The sequence below is a fragment of the Mirounga angustirostris genome, unplaced genomic scaffold, assembly GCF_029215605.1.
Source record: "Mirounga angustirostris isolate CCGP_5_RB_7025 unplaced genomic scaffold, mMirAng1.0.hap1 SCAF_15, whole genome shotgun sequence".
NCBI lineage: Eukaryota > Metazoa > Chordata > Mammalia > Carnivora > Phocidae > Mirounga > Mirounga angustirostris.
In genome coordinates, this window is record NW_026991723.1 from 2,115,352 (window position 1) to 2,132,575 (window position 17,224).

The following is a 17,224-nucleotide window of genomic DNA, read 5'->3' on the forward strand; positions in this document are numbered from 1 at the left end:
CAAGTTTCTGGGGTCCAAGAACTTCTGGCATGTTCCCAGTTGATTCTGCTGTGGCTGATCCAAGGAAAACACTTTGAGAACCACCAGCCCAGGCTAGACTCACTGTCTCAGCCCCTTGAAGGCAGGGTCCATGTCTTACAGATCTCTTATTAGAATATCCAATACAGTGACTCACAAAGAGTTGTTCTATTAGCTTTATTAGTATCGAATTACTGAAAATGTCATACAAATCGATCTTTTTTTTTTTAAAGATTTTATTTATTTATTTGAGAGAGAATGAGAGACAGAGAGCACGAGAGGGAGGAGGGTCAGAGGGAGAAGCAGACCCCCTGCTGAGCAGGGAGCCCGATGCGGGACTCGATCCCGGGACTCCAGGATCATGACCTGAGCCGAAGGCAGTCGCTCAACCAACTGAGCCACCCAGGCGCCCACAAATCGATCTTCTAAAGAAGAATCACAGTTACAGTGAAGAACCCAAAAAAATGAAGAAGAGCAAACTCAGGTCTTCATCAGCTTCATCAGTCATGCTGTGGATGATGACCTTCATCCACAGCATGACTGAGCTTCATGTTGATGACCCTCCCCAGAACCCATGAGAATCCACATCCAGGCCCTGAAGCATTGGGCTAGCAGCTAGTGTATCTAAACAGGATCAACCGAAGGAAACCCAACAAACAGTAAGCAATCTCTCCACGTCCTTCCTCTTGTAACAGGTCCTTGTTCCCCCCGGGAGCCCTGGAATTTACTGGAAGTCTTTGCAAAGGGCGTCACTCACCAGGGAGGGCTCATAAAGTGCACAAATCAAAGACGCTCTTTGTCCAGCAGGACTTGTGCAATGAGAAACACACCTCAATCACACAGCCAGAGGCAAGGAGCCAGGCCCGAATCACGGATGTGGCGACTGGGCACAGACGGCAGGAGGGGAAAGATTGTGTCAGACTGCTGGCCTTCCCACGGCCTTCCCCCGGCCTCTCCCGTCTGGTGCCTGGTGGTGTCTGCACACGGGAACGCTGGCCCTCCGGTGTCACCTTGTGCACACTCAGGCACTCTCTCCTCTTTCCCTTTCTTTGCTTCTTTTCTTTCTTCCTATCTCTGGCTGAGAGGGCCAAATTCAATGGTGTGTTCTTTCCTCAAACTTTCCAAACACAAAGGTCACAGTGAGCATGCAATGAATCCGCAAGGCTCTATCACCAGCCTCAGGCATGACATTGAGCCCGTTTTGTCTTCTCTGTTCCCCACTCCCAATCCCCCTGCCACCCAATGTTCTCCTGGACCATTTTAAAGCAAATTCCAGAATTTCACTCTTAAATGTGGCATTTTTGTCTCTCTCAAAAAAATAAGCGCTTTAAAAAACCCTATCCAAAATACATTATCATACTTCTCCAAGTTAACAATAATCCCTCGATATCACCTAATACATAGTTTGTTTTGAAATTTCTCGACAAATACCTTTTTACAGTTGTTTTGTTCAGACAGGCTCCACTCAAGGTCTCCATGGCGCATTTGGCCGACAAGTCTCTGAAGCTCTTTCCACGTGTGACATTTCCCTCCGTTTGCCCCTCCCCACACCAAATGTCTGGCCGGCTCAATGTCTCACAGGCTAGATCTTGCTGAATTGCATCCTCACAGTTGTCAAACATTCAGAAATAACAGAAGTAAAACCAGTGAATCACCAAAGTAGCAATTAGTAAAAGTTTATTGTGCACACACCCAAAGGACAGTTTGCAAACCGGGAGCACCGGACCAAGCACGGCGTGAGGCTCAAGGCTGCATGGTCATAAAGCAGCTCATATGGGGAGAAGTGCATTCTCCCCAGGGATTGATTATAATGCTAGAATGTTCTTGAATGAAAGGGGATTGGTCAGTAGTTACCTCATATCAGTTTGGGGGACAATTTAAGTTCTGCTTACGATTTTCAGGGGCACCAGCAAGAAGTGACCCAGTCAAGTGAGCCTCACTTGTCTTGCAAAATAAGCTAAATCGTTTGGCTTGTATGACTAAACTGGTTTTGTTTGCTCAGGAAAACTTACGTCTGGTTGCCATTTGTGTTCGATTTTAACAGTGTAACTAACACATTCCTTTGATCCCCAAGTTCCTATAAACCAGTGTTTGGATCTAGAGGCTTGTTTAGACTTGGATTTGAACTTTTTGGCATGAATATTCTATAAGTGGTGCTGGCAGTTCCTACCGCACCCCTAATGCCTGGTCACCCCGAGTCTCGTGGATCGGATAGTGATCGGAGGCAGGGTGAGGTGTGGTCAGCCTGACCCACCCACCAGAGTTCCCTGTCAGTCTCCTGGCTTTGACATTCATTTACTGCCCACACTCATGTCTTCATTAGTGGCTGCAAATGGTGGTTTTCTGTTTTGATTGTTCCACACTGATGAGCTAGAATTCCTCTGTGTAACTATTTACTAACCTAAAATATAGCTTGTAGAGGAAAGTATATTTGAAAGTTATATATTTGAAATATACATGATGCCTTTTCTTTATAAATTTTCAGAGTAATTGGGAACATACAAGGAGACCAGTAAGACCTTCTTCTGTTTTACTGTCATTATACACACACGGAGCTTCATGCACCTGCTTTTTTCCAAATACAGCTGTTTATTGTCAGCTGTGCATCACAGCTGGGCTCCTCCCCCATGAGGCCCCTCCCCCGTGAGGCTCCTCCCCCGTGAGGCTCCTCCCTGACTCCTAGACACAGCCCCTTGGTCTTGGCAATGTCCCTATTTTTGGCCACAACATGGATGTCTCAGGATCATCTTGTACTGTGCGTGCCCCAGAACAGCCATTTCTCCAAGATCCCTGATTCCTTTCAGTAAAAACTAGCTTTTGGAGACCGTAATTTGGGGACTGGAGGTGGGGAGTGGTGTGTGTGCTCATTATGACTGCTTTGTCCTTGATTCTAGGCTCCTCTCTGTGTGTTTTTTTCTCAAAGATCATGTTATGAGCTTATACTCACTTTTCCAAAACAAATGTAAATTTTTAGGGTTTTTACTTAAGTCGGATTATAAAGCTGTACTCCTTTCCTTCAGGTTGAAAATCTTGATTCCTAAGGAATTTTATGTAATCATTTATCTGATCTGTCTCTTCCTCTATGTGTTTTGCTCCGTGGATAGTTCAGATAACAGTATCAGTCTTAGTATTAAAAGTAAGAACAGGGCGCCTGGGTGGCTCAGTCGGTTAAGCATCTGCCTTCGGCTCAGGTCATGATCCCAGGGTCCTGGGATCGAGCCCCGTGTCAGGCTCCCTGCTCGGCGGGAAGCCTGCTTCTCCCTCTCCCACTCCCCCTGCTTGTGTTCCTTCTCTTGCTGTCTCTCTCTCTGTCTAATAAATAAATAAAATTTTAAAAAAAAGTACGAACCTATGACGAAGGAAAAGTTTGCCACCTGCAGTGCATGAAGAGGTATCAGGAAGAGTTTCAACCACAGTGACAAAATCAAGAGGAAGTAGTTTAAAGAGAGTTTGCCTGCCATGAGATTGCTCTGAAATGGGAGGTCTGAAACGTGCTCTCCGAGAGGTGTTGTCGAGAACGACACTCCACAGTAGACAGCAGCAGGCGCCAGGGTTGTGGTAGGAAGGGATGCACGGACCTTTCAGCTGCCATAAACTTAAAGGGGTTTTACCCACAGTATGTTCGAGCCTCTGGATTCTAGCGGCTTCTTGTAGGTCCCTGGTGCCTTCCTGTGGGCTTGGACCAAGGGGTGGCACGCAGAAGTGGAGGTGGAAAGGCAGGGGAGTTTTTCCGATTTCCCTTGCTTTTTTCTGAGCTGCTTCGCTGCTCTCAAACTCAATGGGACTTACCTGGAGAGATTATCATCCTAAGAAGCATGGCAAAAAGTCAGACCATTTGTCCTCTTGCTTCTTGGAACCTCTCTGGAAAATGCTGTGCGTTTCCCTTCCTGCTCACTGATGTTTGACCTTGTGGGGATGCTGTTCACCGTGTGCCTGGGTCTCATGTGGGGGGACGGGGACTTCATAGCCACAAACCCAGTCACCTTTAGATTGAATAACTCTCAACTTTCTTATTAAGTTGTCAATGATATATTTTACTAAGTTTGTCACTTCATAAATGCAATGATTAGCACCTCATTTTAAGCATCGCCAACATCTCTGACAAGATATTAATTCAGTATTTTAAAAAGCTGTTTTGGAGTATGGGCTATGGCATAAGTTCCTGAATTTTCCCAAAGATGAAGATGCAGCTCACGGGGCCAGCCCTGGCTACTGCTGGGCAGCCTGTGCTGCTTGTTTTGGGGGAAAACATGGAGAAGACCCAGCAAGATTAACTCACTTTTCAGATTTACTGATATGCCCTGCCTGCAACCTAAAAAACAAGCATACTGTGGTCTTGTTAAGCCTTGTTAGGATTATATCCTGAAGTGGGGAGATGAAAAGGTTGAATGATGTGCTCACCGTCACAGCTAATGGGGGACATGCAAGTTCTAATCCTGCATTTGTCACACACGTACTCCTCTGTCCCCAGCCCCGCTTCCCTGAGCCAGGCAGGAGCAGCGGACCTGAGCTGGACCTCAAAGCCAACAGCCAGTTAAAGGAGAGGGTACAGGGATGCGGGGCGGGGGAGGGGTATGGGGCAGGGGCATGGGGAGGGGCACCTGAGGGCAGGGGCTCCTGGCAGGCGCTTCTTTGCCCCCATCTCAACACAGTATCTGAACCAGAGTCAGACTCCAAATGTGTTTGCTGAACTGAAGCTGCTGGGAAAGCCAGATTCTCAGGACCTCAGGTGCACGTCTGTTACTCTCCACCGAGAGGCCCCAGAGCTCATGAGCGCACATCTGTGTTGTGAGTTTTCTCCCACGACCTTTGCCAATTGTGGTCAGCCCATCGAGCTCTAGTCCTATGTGTCTCATCTTTTTCTCATAAATAGAAATTCAAGACAGAAAAGATGTTAAAGATTTTAACATTTCTTGGATTGTGAAAATATTAAATATATGAAAAAGTAATTTAAACAATGTAGACATTTATTTGGAAACTGCTATCTTCAGTGCGTGTCATCCTCTTGTGACAATTGCTCCTTGTTCTCTTTCAAAACTCAACAATCTGCCAAAGCTTGCTTTGCTGGGACCATGTCTGAGAATGGAGCATTTTTTGATTTAATGATGTATAAATATTTTTTAAATGGGATGCAATTTTTTAAAAAAGGTTTTATTTACTTATTTGAGAGAGAGAGAGTGCGCACATGAGTGGGGGGAGGGGCAGAGGGAGAGGGGAATGAGACTCCCTGCTAAATGTAGAGCTGGACCCGGGACTCCATCCCAGGACCCTGAGATCATGACCTGAGCCGAAGGCAGACACTTAACCGACTGAGCCACTCAGGCGTCCCAGGATGTACATTTTTAAAAAGAGGATGTCTTTAGCAAACATGGGACTGAAATCTATGGGTTCATTTCTCCCCCGTTTTTTCTATACCCTTAAAAAATTCTCCTTTGGAGGTTGAAGCTGGAGAAAGGGTAGGGCCCAACGTCACACAGAAACAGCAGCTGAGGCTGGGAGAGTCATATATTCAGGACCCAAAACAGGCTCAGGGCTGGCCAAGTAGAAGGAGATGGAATCTCTATGCACCAGGATCACGGGTGGAAATGAGCAGGCTGCACGTGAGCATGGCTGACTCAGCATCATGCAAGAGAGCCCAGAGCCAGGGCATTAATCCGTGGTCTGGTTGGGAGCCACATTCCTGTGGGTCCAGGTGAAATTGCTTCACAGGGAGACAACCACGACTCAGGGCATCCAAGAAGTAAAATTCCCACAGGAGATAAGCTCACACACAAGAATTACGAGACATATCAGAAAGTCCAGTGTAATGAGAAACAGATGACCTAGGTCTGCTGTATACAGCTCACAGCTTATGTGGCATTCCCATCAACCACAGTCAGGATGGAAAACCTTACATAGGAATCTAGAGCCACTGAGAAAGATATTAAATCATCACAGTGATAGAAGAGAACATGGCATCCATGGACAAGAACATTTAAAATAAAAACACTGGCAAAAGAGTTGGGGCACCTGGGTGGCTCGGTTGGTTGGGCGTCTGCCTTCGGCTTGGGTCGTGATCCCAGGGTCCTAGGGTCGGGCCCTGCATAGGGCTCCTTGCTCCGCCGGGAGCCTGCTTCTCCCTCTCTCTCTGCCTCCCACTCCACCTGCTTGTGCTCTCTCTCTCTGTCAAATAGATAAATAAAACCTTAAAACAAAGAACAAAAAACAAAAAAGCCCAAAAAACACGGGAAAAAGAGTTGAAGAGTATGGAAAAAATCAGGTGTCTTTATAACTAAAGGCCTTAGAATATGGACTAAATAGAGAATATATCCCACAATTGAGAGATCTGTATTAGAGGGGGAAAAAACTGAGAAAATCTCCCAGAACAGAGCAGAGATAAAGAGATGGAAATCAGGAAAAAAAAAAGAGAGAGAGAGAGAGAGATGATGTATATTTAAAGAAGTGTCTGAAGGAAAGAATAAAGTTGTATTAGGGTTCTCCAGAGAAATAGAACTAGTGGAAGATGGATAGATAGATAGTCAGATAGATAGACAGACAGTCTGGCAGATAGATGCAGACATAAAGGAGATTTATCATGGAGAGTTGGTCCACACAATGATGGAGTCTGGAAGTACCATATCTGTCATCTGCAAGCTGCAAACCTAGGGACGCGGTGCTGTAAGTCAGGGCCCAAGCCCTGAGAACCAGGGGGGCTGATGGTGTAAACCCCAGTGTGAGGGCAGGAGAAGCCTGGGTCCCAGCTCAAGCAGTGAGGCAGGGAAAACAGGCAAATTCCTCCCTTCTCTGCCCCTTGTTCTCTTCAACCCTCAACAGTTCGGATGAGCCGCACCCAGGGGAGGGTGACCCCTTCACTGAGTCCCCTGATTCAAATGCTCATCCTGCCACCTTGCTGTTCTCCCCCAGACATACCCAGAAATATACCCAGGGTGTCAGCCAGGCCCCCCAACCCCGCCAGTCACGCTGACACATGGAATTAACATCACAAAAGTGAACGTTGAAGAGGACATAATTGAAGAAAAGAAAGCTGGGATTTTCCAAAATCGAAGGTTGTGAGTCTATAGATTTAAAAATGACACCTAACGCTAGATGAGTAATGATGGTGATAGTAAGTTCCCACCAGACCCATCACACTCAAAACTCCGAACTCCAGTAACCGAGTACAGAGGAGAATCTTCAAAGGTATCCGGAGGCGAGAAAAATCACAATGAAAAGAAAGCAGATCCTTTGTCACCTGGGGAAGAGAGAAGGGAAAATGCAAAGTAGCCCACCGGGAGGAACGCTGAATGGCACAGCCCCTCCAACCGCCAGCCCGCCAGCCCGGCATGTCTTAGGACGGTAAACAGACAGTTACCTTCAACCCCAGTCCTGGGAAATTACCCAGGAGAGATAAAAATGTGTGTTCACACAAAATCTTTTACAAACACCATTAGAGCAGCCCATTCTATTACCATCAAGAACCGGAAACAACCCAAACGTCCTTCAACAGGTGAACAGATAAACCACAGAGGACCCACAAGATGGAACACGACTCAACATTAGATAAGAATGAACTTCAGTCCATGTAAAAACACCAAGGAATCTCTGAGGCGTTTTGCCCAGTGAAAGAAGCCCATCCCACGAGGTCGCTTACCAGACAAGCCTTTTAGTTATGTATGGGACCAAAAATTACGGAACGCTGTTCTGTGTCCTGATTGGGGTGGTGCCTACACAAACCTCTAACAGAACTGTAGACCCCCAAAAGGTCAACAGGTAAATTTAAAACTTAAGTAAATAAAAAACTTGATGCATCTTGAGTGTGTGCATGATGACAGGACAATGTTGGCTGACGTGAGTTAAAATCGGTAATCAATATCTCTTCCTGAATACTGATGGCCAACTGATCCCAAAGTGTCGGTCTGGGCAGGAAGGGGTGGTTTTCTGAAAATTGTGTTTTCTTGAAGATTCACCACTCTAAGTGCATGCTGTAGACAGAAATATCTCTCATGTCCTCCAAAGCTCTCCAATAGATGTGTCAATTGGAGGTGACTTTTTTTTTAAGTTGCTATTACATGATAACAAAGAAATGCCGTTCTCAGCAACTGTTTTAGAATATTATCACGGGGGGCGCCTGGGTGGCTCAGTCGTTAAGCGTCTGCCTTCGGCTCGGGTCATGGTCCCAGGGTCCTGGGATCGGGCCCCACGTCGGGCTCCCTGTTCAGCGGGAAGCCTGCTTCTCCCTCTCCCACTCCTCCTGCTTGTGTTCCCTCTCTCATTGTCTCTCTCTGTCAAATAAATAAATAAAATATTAAAAAAAAAAAGAATATTATCACGGAATACTCAACTTGGTGAAATGGAAGTATACTTAAGCACACTAAAAGCTATGGAAATGTCTTTAAACACAAAAACCAAGGATTTGAAAGATGTACTTGGTGCCTGAATCATATATGAAGAAAGAGCCAACTTGTGGGGCGCCTGGGGGCTCAGTCGTTAAGCGTCTGTCTTTGGCTCGGGTCATGATCTCAGGGTCCTGGGATCGAGCCCCGCATCGGGCTCCCTGCTCAGCGGGAAGCCTGCTTCTCCCTCTCCCACTCCCCCTGCTTGTGTTCCCTCTCTCGCTGAGTCTCTCTCTGTCGAATAAAAAATAAAATCTTTAAAAAAAAAAGAGCCAACCTGCACGCTACTGGGGACGAGCTACACAAGCTCAGCCCGTGTTGCTGTGATGGCGGACGTGTGGAAAGACTTAACAAAACCCGGCTGAAAGAACTCCGATGTTTACAGGATGATGACGTCTGTTTTCGCCTGAGCTGAAGGCACATCTCACCCACCCTCTCTGAGGCAGGGTAGGGCCCAGCGCCCTTCTCCGCTGGCTTCATGCCTTTCCACGGAAGGGGCCAGTTTGGAGCCGAAGCTCCCAGCCCGTAACTGAGTACTTGATCGCTCACTCAACCCTGTCTGGGATCAATACGTCTATTGCACAAAATCTCCTAACTGCCGTGTCTGTCTGGTTTAGAAAAGGAGTCTGTTCCTTTCCGAGAGCCCATTTGTTCCTGCCCGTCGCGTGCTGTGCTCCGGCATCAACTCAGCTCCTCGGGGTCCAGCTGTGCCCCTCAGGGAAGGGCCCCTGGTGGAGCAGAGACGTTCAGAGTCCGAGGATTAGCCATGGCCCAATGCCCTCACTCTACCTGCTAAGAGATGCTCACAGAACCTGGGAGGAGGAAGCTACGTTAGGAGAAATTGTACATGTAAGCCGACTGCCTCGTTCCACGTCGGGTATCACCAGGGTGGGCTGGGCTGAGAATGGCTGATCCGTACCAGGGAAACAGGGTGTCTGGTCCGCCCTAGCCAGCCTGCGCCTCAGAGGGACTGGAAGTCCATTTCCTCATCGCACGGATCAGCTCAGGTCTGGGGAAGGGAGACGATTTACAAGTCAAGGAGCCGCCACAGCACGGCCCGGCACAGGGCTGGCCGTGGTGACCCCAGACCTGAGGGCTGCACAGGCTCCGTCCGTGGGCATCAGCCCGCGCCCTCGGGGCCCCTCCTGGCCCGTGCGGGGTCCTGCCCAGAGTTGAAATCACGTGGGTCTGTTCCCGGCGCCCACACACACGCGCACATACCCGGCGGCTCCGGAAGCCCGCAGTGGGGGGCCAGAGCCGGCAATGGCAGAGCTGGGGGTGGGGGGACACAGCGATGAGACAGGGCCCTCTCTGAGCCAGACACAGTCGTGAACCCAAACTCTCTCCCAGCAGACACAGACGTGCTCTGACCGATGGCAGCCAGCAGAGGCGGGGACCACTCTGCCGAGTAGCTCCCAGAGGACGGAGCCGAGAGGAAAGTCTGCTTCCTGCAAGTCCTTCTCTTCTGGGGCCGTGTGGCCCTGAGGCCCTGGCTGGGCCGTGGCCCGAGCGGTCGTGCCGGCAGATGGCGGGCAGGAGCCCGCGGGGCGCTGGAGGTGGCCTCCATGTGTGGACTGAGAGCACCCGGGGCGCTGGCATGACGTGGGACTCGGGCAGCCGACCATGGAGGCCTGTGAGGCGGGGCCCGTGGTCCCTCCTCCACCCCACGTGGTGACAGCCACAGTCTATTCATGACGATTTCAACCAGAAAGGAGCGCGCTACAGCCTGTGACCCACGCGACCACAAGGTACCTCTGACAAAGCATCTGCTCTTGTAACAAGGCTGTCCGGGAAGGTTCACCAGATTTCATTAACCACGACCCATGGAAACAACTAGTTTGGTTTCTCTTTTGCCTTTTCTGTGTTTATAGTGACTTGACATGAGATGAGGTCTCTGGAGAACACTGTGCTGAAATGGGCTCCTGGATCCATGACAGAGACAATGTCCAGGTACATGGCCCACAGCCTGGGAGCCCACAGACTGCTGCTGACCCCCTTTACAAGCACAGGACCCCCGCCAGCTGACCTGGGGATAGGGGAACCACTGGGACACTCCACGGAAGACTGGGGAACCGGGATCAGAAACCTCGTGGGAGCCAGGGCACCAAGAACCACTTGCTTCTGGAACAGGTGGACCCTGACCCTCGTCTTCTGTTTGCACTAGTCCCCTGGGTGCAGAATCCCAGGGGGTGGGTCGGACTGGCCACCGTCATGGCACGTGCCTACCACTGACCACTCTGCTGCAAGGACCCAATGGCTTTTCTTTTTTTTTTTTTTTTTTTAAAGATTTTATTTATTTATTTGAGAGAGAGAGAGATAGCGAGAGAGGGAACACAAGCAGGGGGAGTGGGAGAGGGAGAAGCAGGCTTCCCGCGGAGCAGAGAGCCCGATGTGGGGCTCGATCCCAGGACCCTGGGATCATGACCTGAGCCGAAGGCAGATGCTTCACCGACTGAGCCACCCAGGTGCCCCCCCACCCCCGTTGGCTTTTCAAGTGGGAGAGCAGAGCATTTAGATTTGCAGTCCCACCAAGACATACCAAGAGGAGGAGAGGAATTCCCCAAATAGAAACCAGGATCCAGGATGTTGACAGGGAGGGATGACAGCAATGGAGGCAAACCAAACCAAACAAGCCCTGTCCAGGACACCATCGGCATGGCAGTCAGAGATGACAGTACCTCAGGTGACAGCTGCACCACCAACTTCAGGCTTTCTGCCCTCAGACTATCCCTCGGAGGATGTCTACACCAACCCGGGGTTCTTTGCCCTCAGACCATCCCTAGGAGGATGTCTACACCAACCTGGGGCTCTCCACCCTCAAGCTTGTGACTCAGTTTGCTTATACTGCTGGTCTCAGACCTGCAGAAGGTATTAGGGATTTCTAGCCCCAGCCCTGCGTGGGTCCCCTGCCAGGAAGGTGTGGCCAGATTGTGGGGACCCTGAGGTGGTAGGAGTGAGGGAGGCATGGAGAACGAACTCTCTGATTCAGGCATTGGAAGGACCACTGGAACTGTGGCCTGGAGACCAGATGGGAATGGGGGCCCCCATGGTGGAGAAGCTCCTGGTTCAAAAGGGATGGAGTTGGTGGGAAGACGGGGTGGCAGTGGACAGGGAGGTGGGGGCTGCATCTGGAGAAAGCCTGCGGGGACAGCTGTGGGTGCAGGGGCGAACGGACCAGGGACTGCCCGCAAGGGCAGGTGCCAACTGGGGGAGCCGCTCCCCTGGGGACTCGCGAGCTGGAGAGCGGTCGCTGGGCCGATTCCGGCAGACATTTCTACACGGAAAATGTTATCCTGCAGTCCTCACAGAGCTTCCACTGCTTGTCTGCTTCTTCCTTATCATTCTTAAAGTTTAACGTGCCTCCTTTCTTCTGCCAGTTTTACTGATTAAGACCTAAATTAAATCCGCGGCCAAGGAACACTGCTCACTTTCACTTAACCGGGAAAATTTCAAGTTTAGTAAATGTGCAAAGTGTTAGAAAGAAAGACCAGAGTGGAGGAGAAATGAGAAAAACAGAGGGAGGCATAAATATTTTGAAGGAAACGGGGGACTTCTGTGTATTGTGATGCTAAAATATCAACAATAATTGGAGTAAAGAACTATATTTTTTAATAGACTTTATTTGGAGATTTAAGTTTAGATTCACAGCAAAATGGAGCAGAAAATACTGAGGTTCCCCTCATACCCCTGTCCCCTCCCCACAACCCCCACCATCAACACACCAGCAGATGGTGTGTTTGTTACATTGGATGGATCTGCATGGATGCATCATATCACCCAGGTCCATGGCTCACATCAGGGTCATGCTTGGTGGTGTATATTCCATGTGTTTGGATAAATGCGTAATGATGCGTATCGACCATTCTAGTGTCATAGTAGTTTCACTCCCTAAAAATCATCTGTGCTCCACCCCTCCTCTCCCCTCTCCCGTCTCTGATCTCTTTACTCTCCCCATAGTTTTGCCTCTTCCAGAGTGTCTTGTAGCTAAAATCATACAGTACACATCCTTTTCAGACTGGCTTCTTTCACTTAGTAACATATTAAAGTTTCCTTATGTCTTTTCATGGCTTGATAGCTCATTTCTTCATAGTGCTGAATAACATTCCCTTGTCTGGATGCACCACAGTTCATTTATCCATCCACCTACTGAAGGATGTCTTGGTCGCTTCCAAACCTTGGCAATTATGAACAAAGCTGCTATAAACACTCATGTGCAGGCTTTTGTGTAGATGTACATTTTCAATTCCGTTGACTAACTACCAAGGAGCATGATTGCTGGATCCTATGGTAAGTGGATGTTTAGTTTTGTAAGAAACAAACTCTGTTCCAATGCAGCTGCACCAGTCTGCATTCCCACCACCAACGAATGAGAGTTCCTGTTGCTCCACATCGTCTCCAGTGTTTGGTGTTGTCAGTATTCTGGATTTTGGCCATTCTAACAGGTGTGAAGAGCTAGATTATTTTTATCAATAGGATCGCAGCATCCCAAGTGTGGGCACGACAGTGATTGTTTTAATCTCTAATACAGTCTTTATGATTAAATACCTAGAAACATCTAGTTGAGTGGAAGGATTTGTCATTATGACACCAAGACTGACTTGTGCGGATTTGAGAGAGAAAACATCCTTCCACTATACAGCAATCAGCACTCTTATCACGTGGAAATGAACATTACAAAAAAAGACGTTATCTTTTTTTAAAGACTCAAAATGCAATTTTAAGTATCTTCTTAGCGCCATCTTTCCTTTAATGCATGCATCACTACACCCCATAAAGCGATAGAAAAAAAATCAGATTTAAACTAATAAGAACGGATGCTACATTTGACCTTAGCCAAAAGGCCAACAAGCGACAGCTCATCCAATTTAGAGTAAGGATTTTCGGTGGTGGTTAGGGAGTTACAAATATAGGAAAACAGGATGTTGTGATAAACTCATCAAGAGGTACTAGGCGCTAACAAGAGACTCCTTTGATTCAGGCAGAAAGAGAAAGTACCAGTGATTCCAGGACCAATGGAATAGGTTTTCACCGATCCACTTATGAGGAGGACAAGATGGGCTTCATCTTGGAATAGAGGCTCAGTCGGGAAGCCCCTGCAGCCCTCTGGACCCCAGTTTCTTCTTCTGGAACAAAAAAGAGGGGACTAAAGTTGATAAAGTTAAAGTCATTAACTTTGCTTTCTTGTTAGATAAATATTTAATAACTTATCTAAAACCAGGTGTAACATTATTAAGGTACTTGAGACAATTAGAAATGGTCAGTCCTTCCTCAAGCCCTCGTAGAGGACTTAGTAGTGCCGGCTGTGGGAAAGAGGATGCAGCAGGTGAGGTCACCCACACACTGTGTGGCCAGAAGAAGGAAACTAGAGGTCCCTCAAGACACCCCCTTGGGCTCCCGGTGTGCTTGCTCCAGCCTTCAGGCTTGCTTCTTAGCCTGGTGTTCCTGACATTCAGAAAGTTCCTAAAAAATAAATATTCCAGTATTTTGACATGGTTATTTCAGAGATAGTATGGATGAAATTGTGGCAAATTTGGTGCTTTTCTTACAAAACCATGCAAGCTTTGTGAAAACCTTCCTTCCATCATGATCTGCTTAGAGGGTGTTGTGAGGGTACTTCAATACAAGGAATGTAAAAAATAAAGAATTAAATAAATCGTGTTACTGTCCTCCATAACCCCAACCCCTATTAACAATAACTGGAATCATTCCAAAATGTTTCCACTCCTACATAATGAATTTTTGACGAAGTAATTTTATGGCACTTAAATTTGATCTATAAATTCTGGTCAATACCATTGAAGGCAAGTTTGTCCCATGTCATGGGACACCAAATGTCACTGGATCAGTGGGGGTTGCATACAGCTCATCTTTGTGACTACAATTGATTCCTCAGAGAGGTAAATCAAGGCAAAATCACTTGCCAAAGACACATAGAGGGTTTTTTGTTTGTTTATGTTTTTATCTAGTAGTTTTCTGATCCTGAAGCTTCAATTTCTGAAGACATGAATTTTGTCTATTAAAAATACCCATAAGTTTTTGAGCTTAAGGTAAAAGTTCTTACATTACAGCATGTAACTGGGTCTAATCTATTTCATTACTTTTTTCACTCACGGGAATAGCCAGGGGATTTATGAGATCTACCTAAGAGATTAACCAGGCACCCCCTCTTCAGTCTCTGATGTGTACAAGAAAGATCTGTAACTCCCATCTGGTTATAAGAAGAATAAAAATTTAAAACCTGAGGTTTTATTGTTACTTTAAAGAATCAAATTTTTTATTTGAAATAAGAAAACTGAAAGCCAATTTAGGGAGGAAGTCTAATGTCCCCTGGAGCAAATGTGGGTTTCTTTCAGTTTGGGAATAATAATAAGCTATGGTATCTGAAAGATAAAATGCTTTCTTCTTTTAGAGAGAGCATGACCGTGACTATGATGGACCACCTCTTAGCTCAGGCCTGCCATCCTGCCCTGTCACCTGGAAGTTACATCTTACATGGCCACCACCAGTTTTCTTTAAGCTTCAACTCTGAAATTGGCTTGGAAGTCTACATGTGAACACATATATATTTTGCTTTCTTAAAAGAAATTCCCATGATCGGAGGATAATGTTTTTGCAGGAGTCTGTGTCCTTGGCCAGGTTCCCATTTCATAGATTTCCTTATGCTGAGATGCTTAGTCCAGTCTCATTGACTACTTTATTCATCCTGGAATATAAGTGACCAAAACTAGTTTAAATTATTACCTCTCTCAAAGAGGTTCACAAATTGACGAAGGGGAAATCATTTGTTCTTTAAAAGTATTTGCAAACCTATCATAAATGTTAGACAGGACCAGTTTTAAAAATCTGTATACTGCAGAACATGATTTCTGTGAGATGATATGCAAAATATTAGAAGAAAATTAAAAATTTCTGCATGGTCAAACAAGTTGGGAGACATAGGGTTACAAGGAGATTAATGGTCTTTTTATCTCAGAGCTTCTCAGACTCCTCCTTCACCCGCCCTCCAGCCTGACTTCCTCAGTCTTGGCCATCAGGTATGCAGAGTGGGAATTTGAATGTTCAACCGAAGACCAGAAGATGAAAATCTAATGGCCCAAAATCACTAATGCTATCACAGAGTTTTCCACTTCCACGTGGGAACAGTCCTGCAATAAAAATCATCACAATGGAGGGTAAAAATAATGAATTAAGGAAAATGACATAGGTCTTCAGACTGAAACAGCTATGCCCTTAGCCATTTCATGATGAGATTTCCCAATACCAAGACTGAATGGTGGTGTGCAAAGCCCTCCTTGGTGAGGATATATTGCACGAAGGCTTTAAGGAGGAGAGAGAGTACACTGGGCAGACGTTTGGGAACAGAGCACTCTAGGCGTAGGACCAGCTGTGGTGGAGCCCCATGTGGGACCCCACTTGGCACGCCTGAGGAAGTATGAAAATTGTCCAAGTATAATGAAATAATGTTTCAAATCAGTGCAGAGAGAATGAGCAATCCAATAAGTAGTTTTGGAACAAACGAATATCTCTTTGGAAAATCTACATAATCCCCTATTCCTAGTGCACCACACACACACACACACACACACACACACACAAATTCTGGATAAATTAGGGAACTAAACGTAGTGACTCTCAGTTAAAGATAGTGAATCAAGCACCTACATTTACACTTGCTCTTTCCATCAACCTCAGTAAAACCATGTGAAGGGATTTTTGAAACAAACCTACAAAGAGAAGAGAAAAAGACAACAACACATTTTCAGAAGCTAGAAAGCAGTGATGAATAGAAATTGACTTAGCCGAACATGGAAAACCAAATCATAAGCCAGCAGTGGGGAAGTCCAAGAGAAAAGACAGTGCAAAATCCCCAAAGGCTCAGAAATTGGGAGGATCCTGGCCCTCAGAAGGAAAGGAGAGTGGGCTATGAATTAGAAGATGGCTTAAAATCTGTTTAAGAAGCAGTGGATGCTCATCCTATCCACCGTTCCTCATAGACGGGGACTCCTCCTCCCCCTGTCTAACAGAAAGCTGGAGATTTGTTCCCTGGAGAGGCCAAGCAAAACATGTCCATGTAGGAGGACCCCAACTGGTTGACTCGGGACTCTTGCTCTTCCCCAATGTGGCCCCAAGACTTGGTCTCCAGGAACAAGTCTGGAAGTGTGTTTTTGGTGAATTGGAATGAAGCCAAGAGGAAGGGTTAATACATTAGAAACAGGGACCTCCCCACCCCAGACAGCTCATCCCCCACCCCAGCACAGTAAAACCCACTGGGCACAAAGGACTCATATATTAGCAGACAGCTGAGAGTCACAGATGCTTAAACAAACCCACCAGGTGACTGACAGGGATGGGAGCAGACAGGAAGGGGCACCTGGAAGGTGCAGAGGCTGCACATGGAAAGAAAACTAAAAGATCATTAATATCCTCAGAGGGCTGAAAGGAAATATTACACTTTGGGGGAAAGCACTAGCCAAAGAATAGCGGGAGAACCTAAATTTAAAATAGGATATCAGAAAAGTCACACTGGATGGATTTATTTGACAATGCTAATATTAGGGACTTGTGTTCATGAAAACACATCATAGGAGCAAAAGGCAAGCCATAAAATAGCAGAAAATATTTGCAATCTTATCTCCAATGAAATACTTGTATCCAGAACATATAGAGAACATCTATAAACAAGAAAAAAAGATAAAAAACCAATAGAAAATTGGGCAAAAGGTCTCAATAATCACTTTACAAAAGAGAACATTCAAATGGATATGAAAAGGTGCTCAAATTCAGGAAAAAGCAACTTAAGACCACCATGATATACCACCTACCAGAGTAGCTAA

The 17,224-nt window shown here is 46.7% G+C and overlaps 1 pseudogene; it reads right to left on the reverse strand.

Annotated features, from left to right (window-relative positions):
• Positions 1-13,088: 13,088 nt before the first annotated feature.
• Positions 13,089-13,243, reverse strand: LOC123850368 (U2 spliceosomal RNA; annotated as a pseudogene).
• Positions 13,244-17,224: the final 3,981 nt, after the last annotated feature.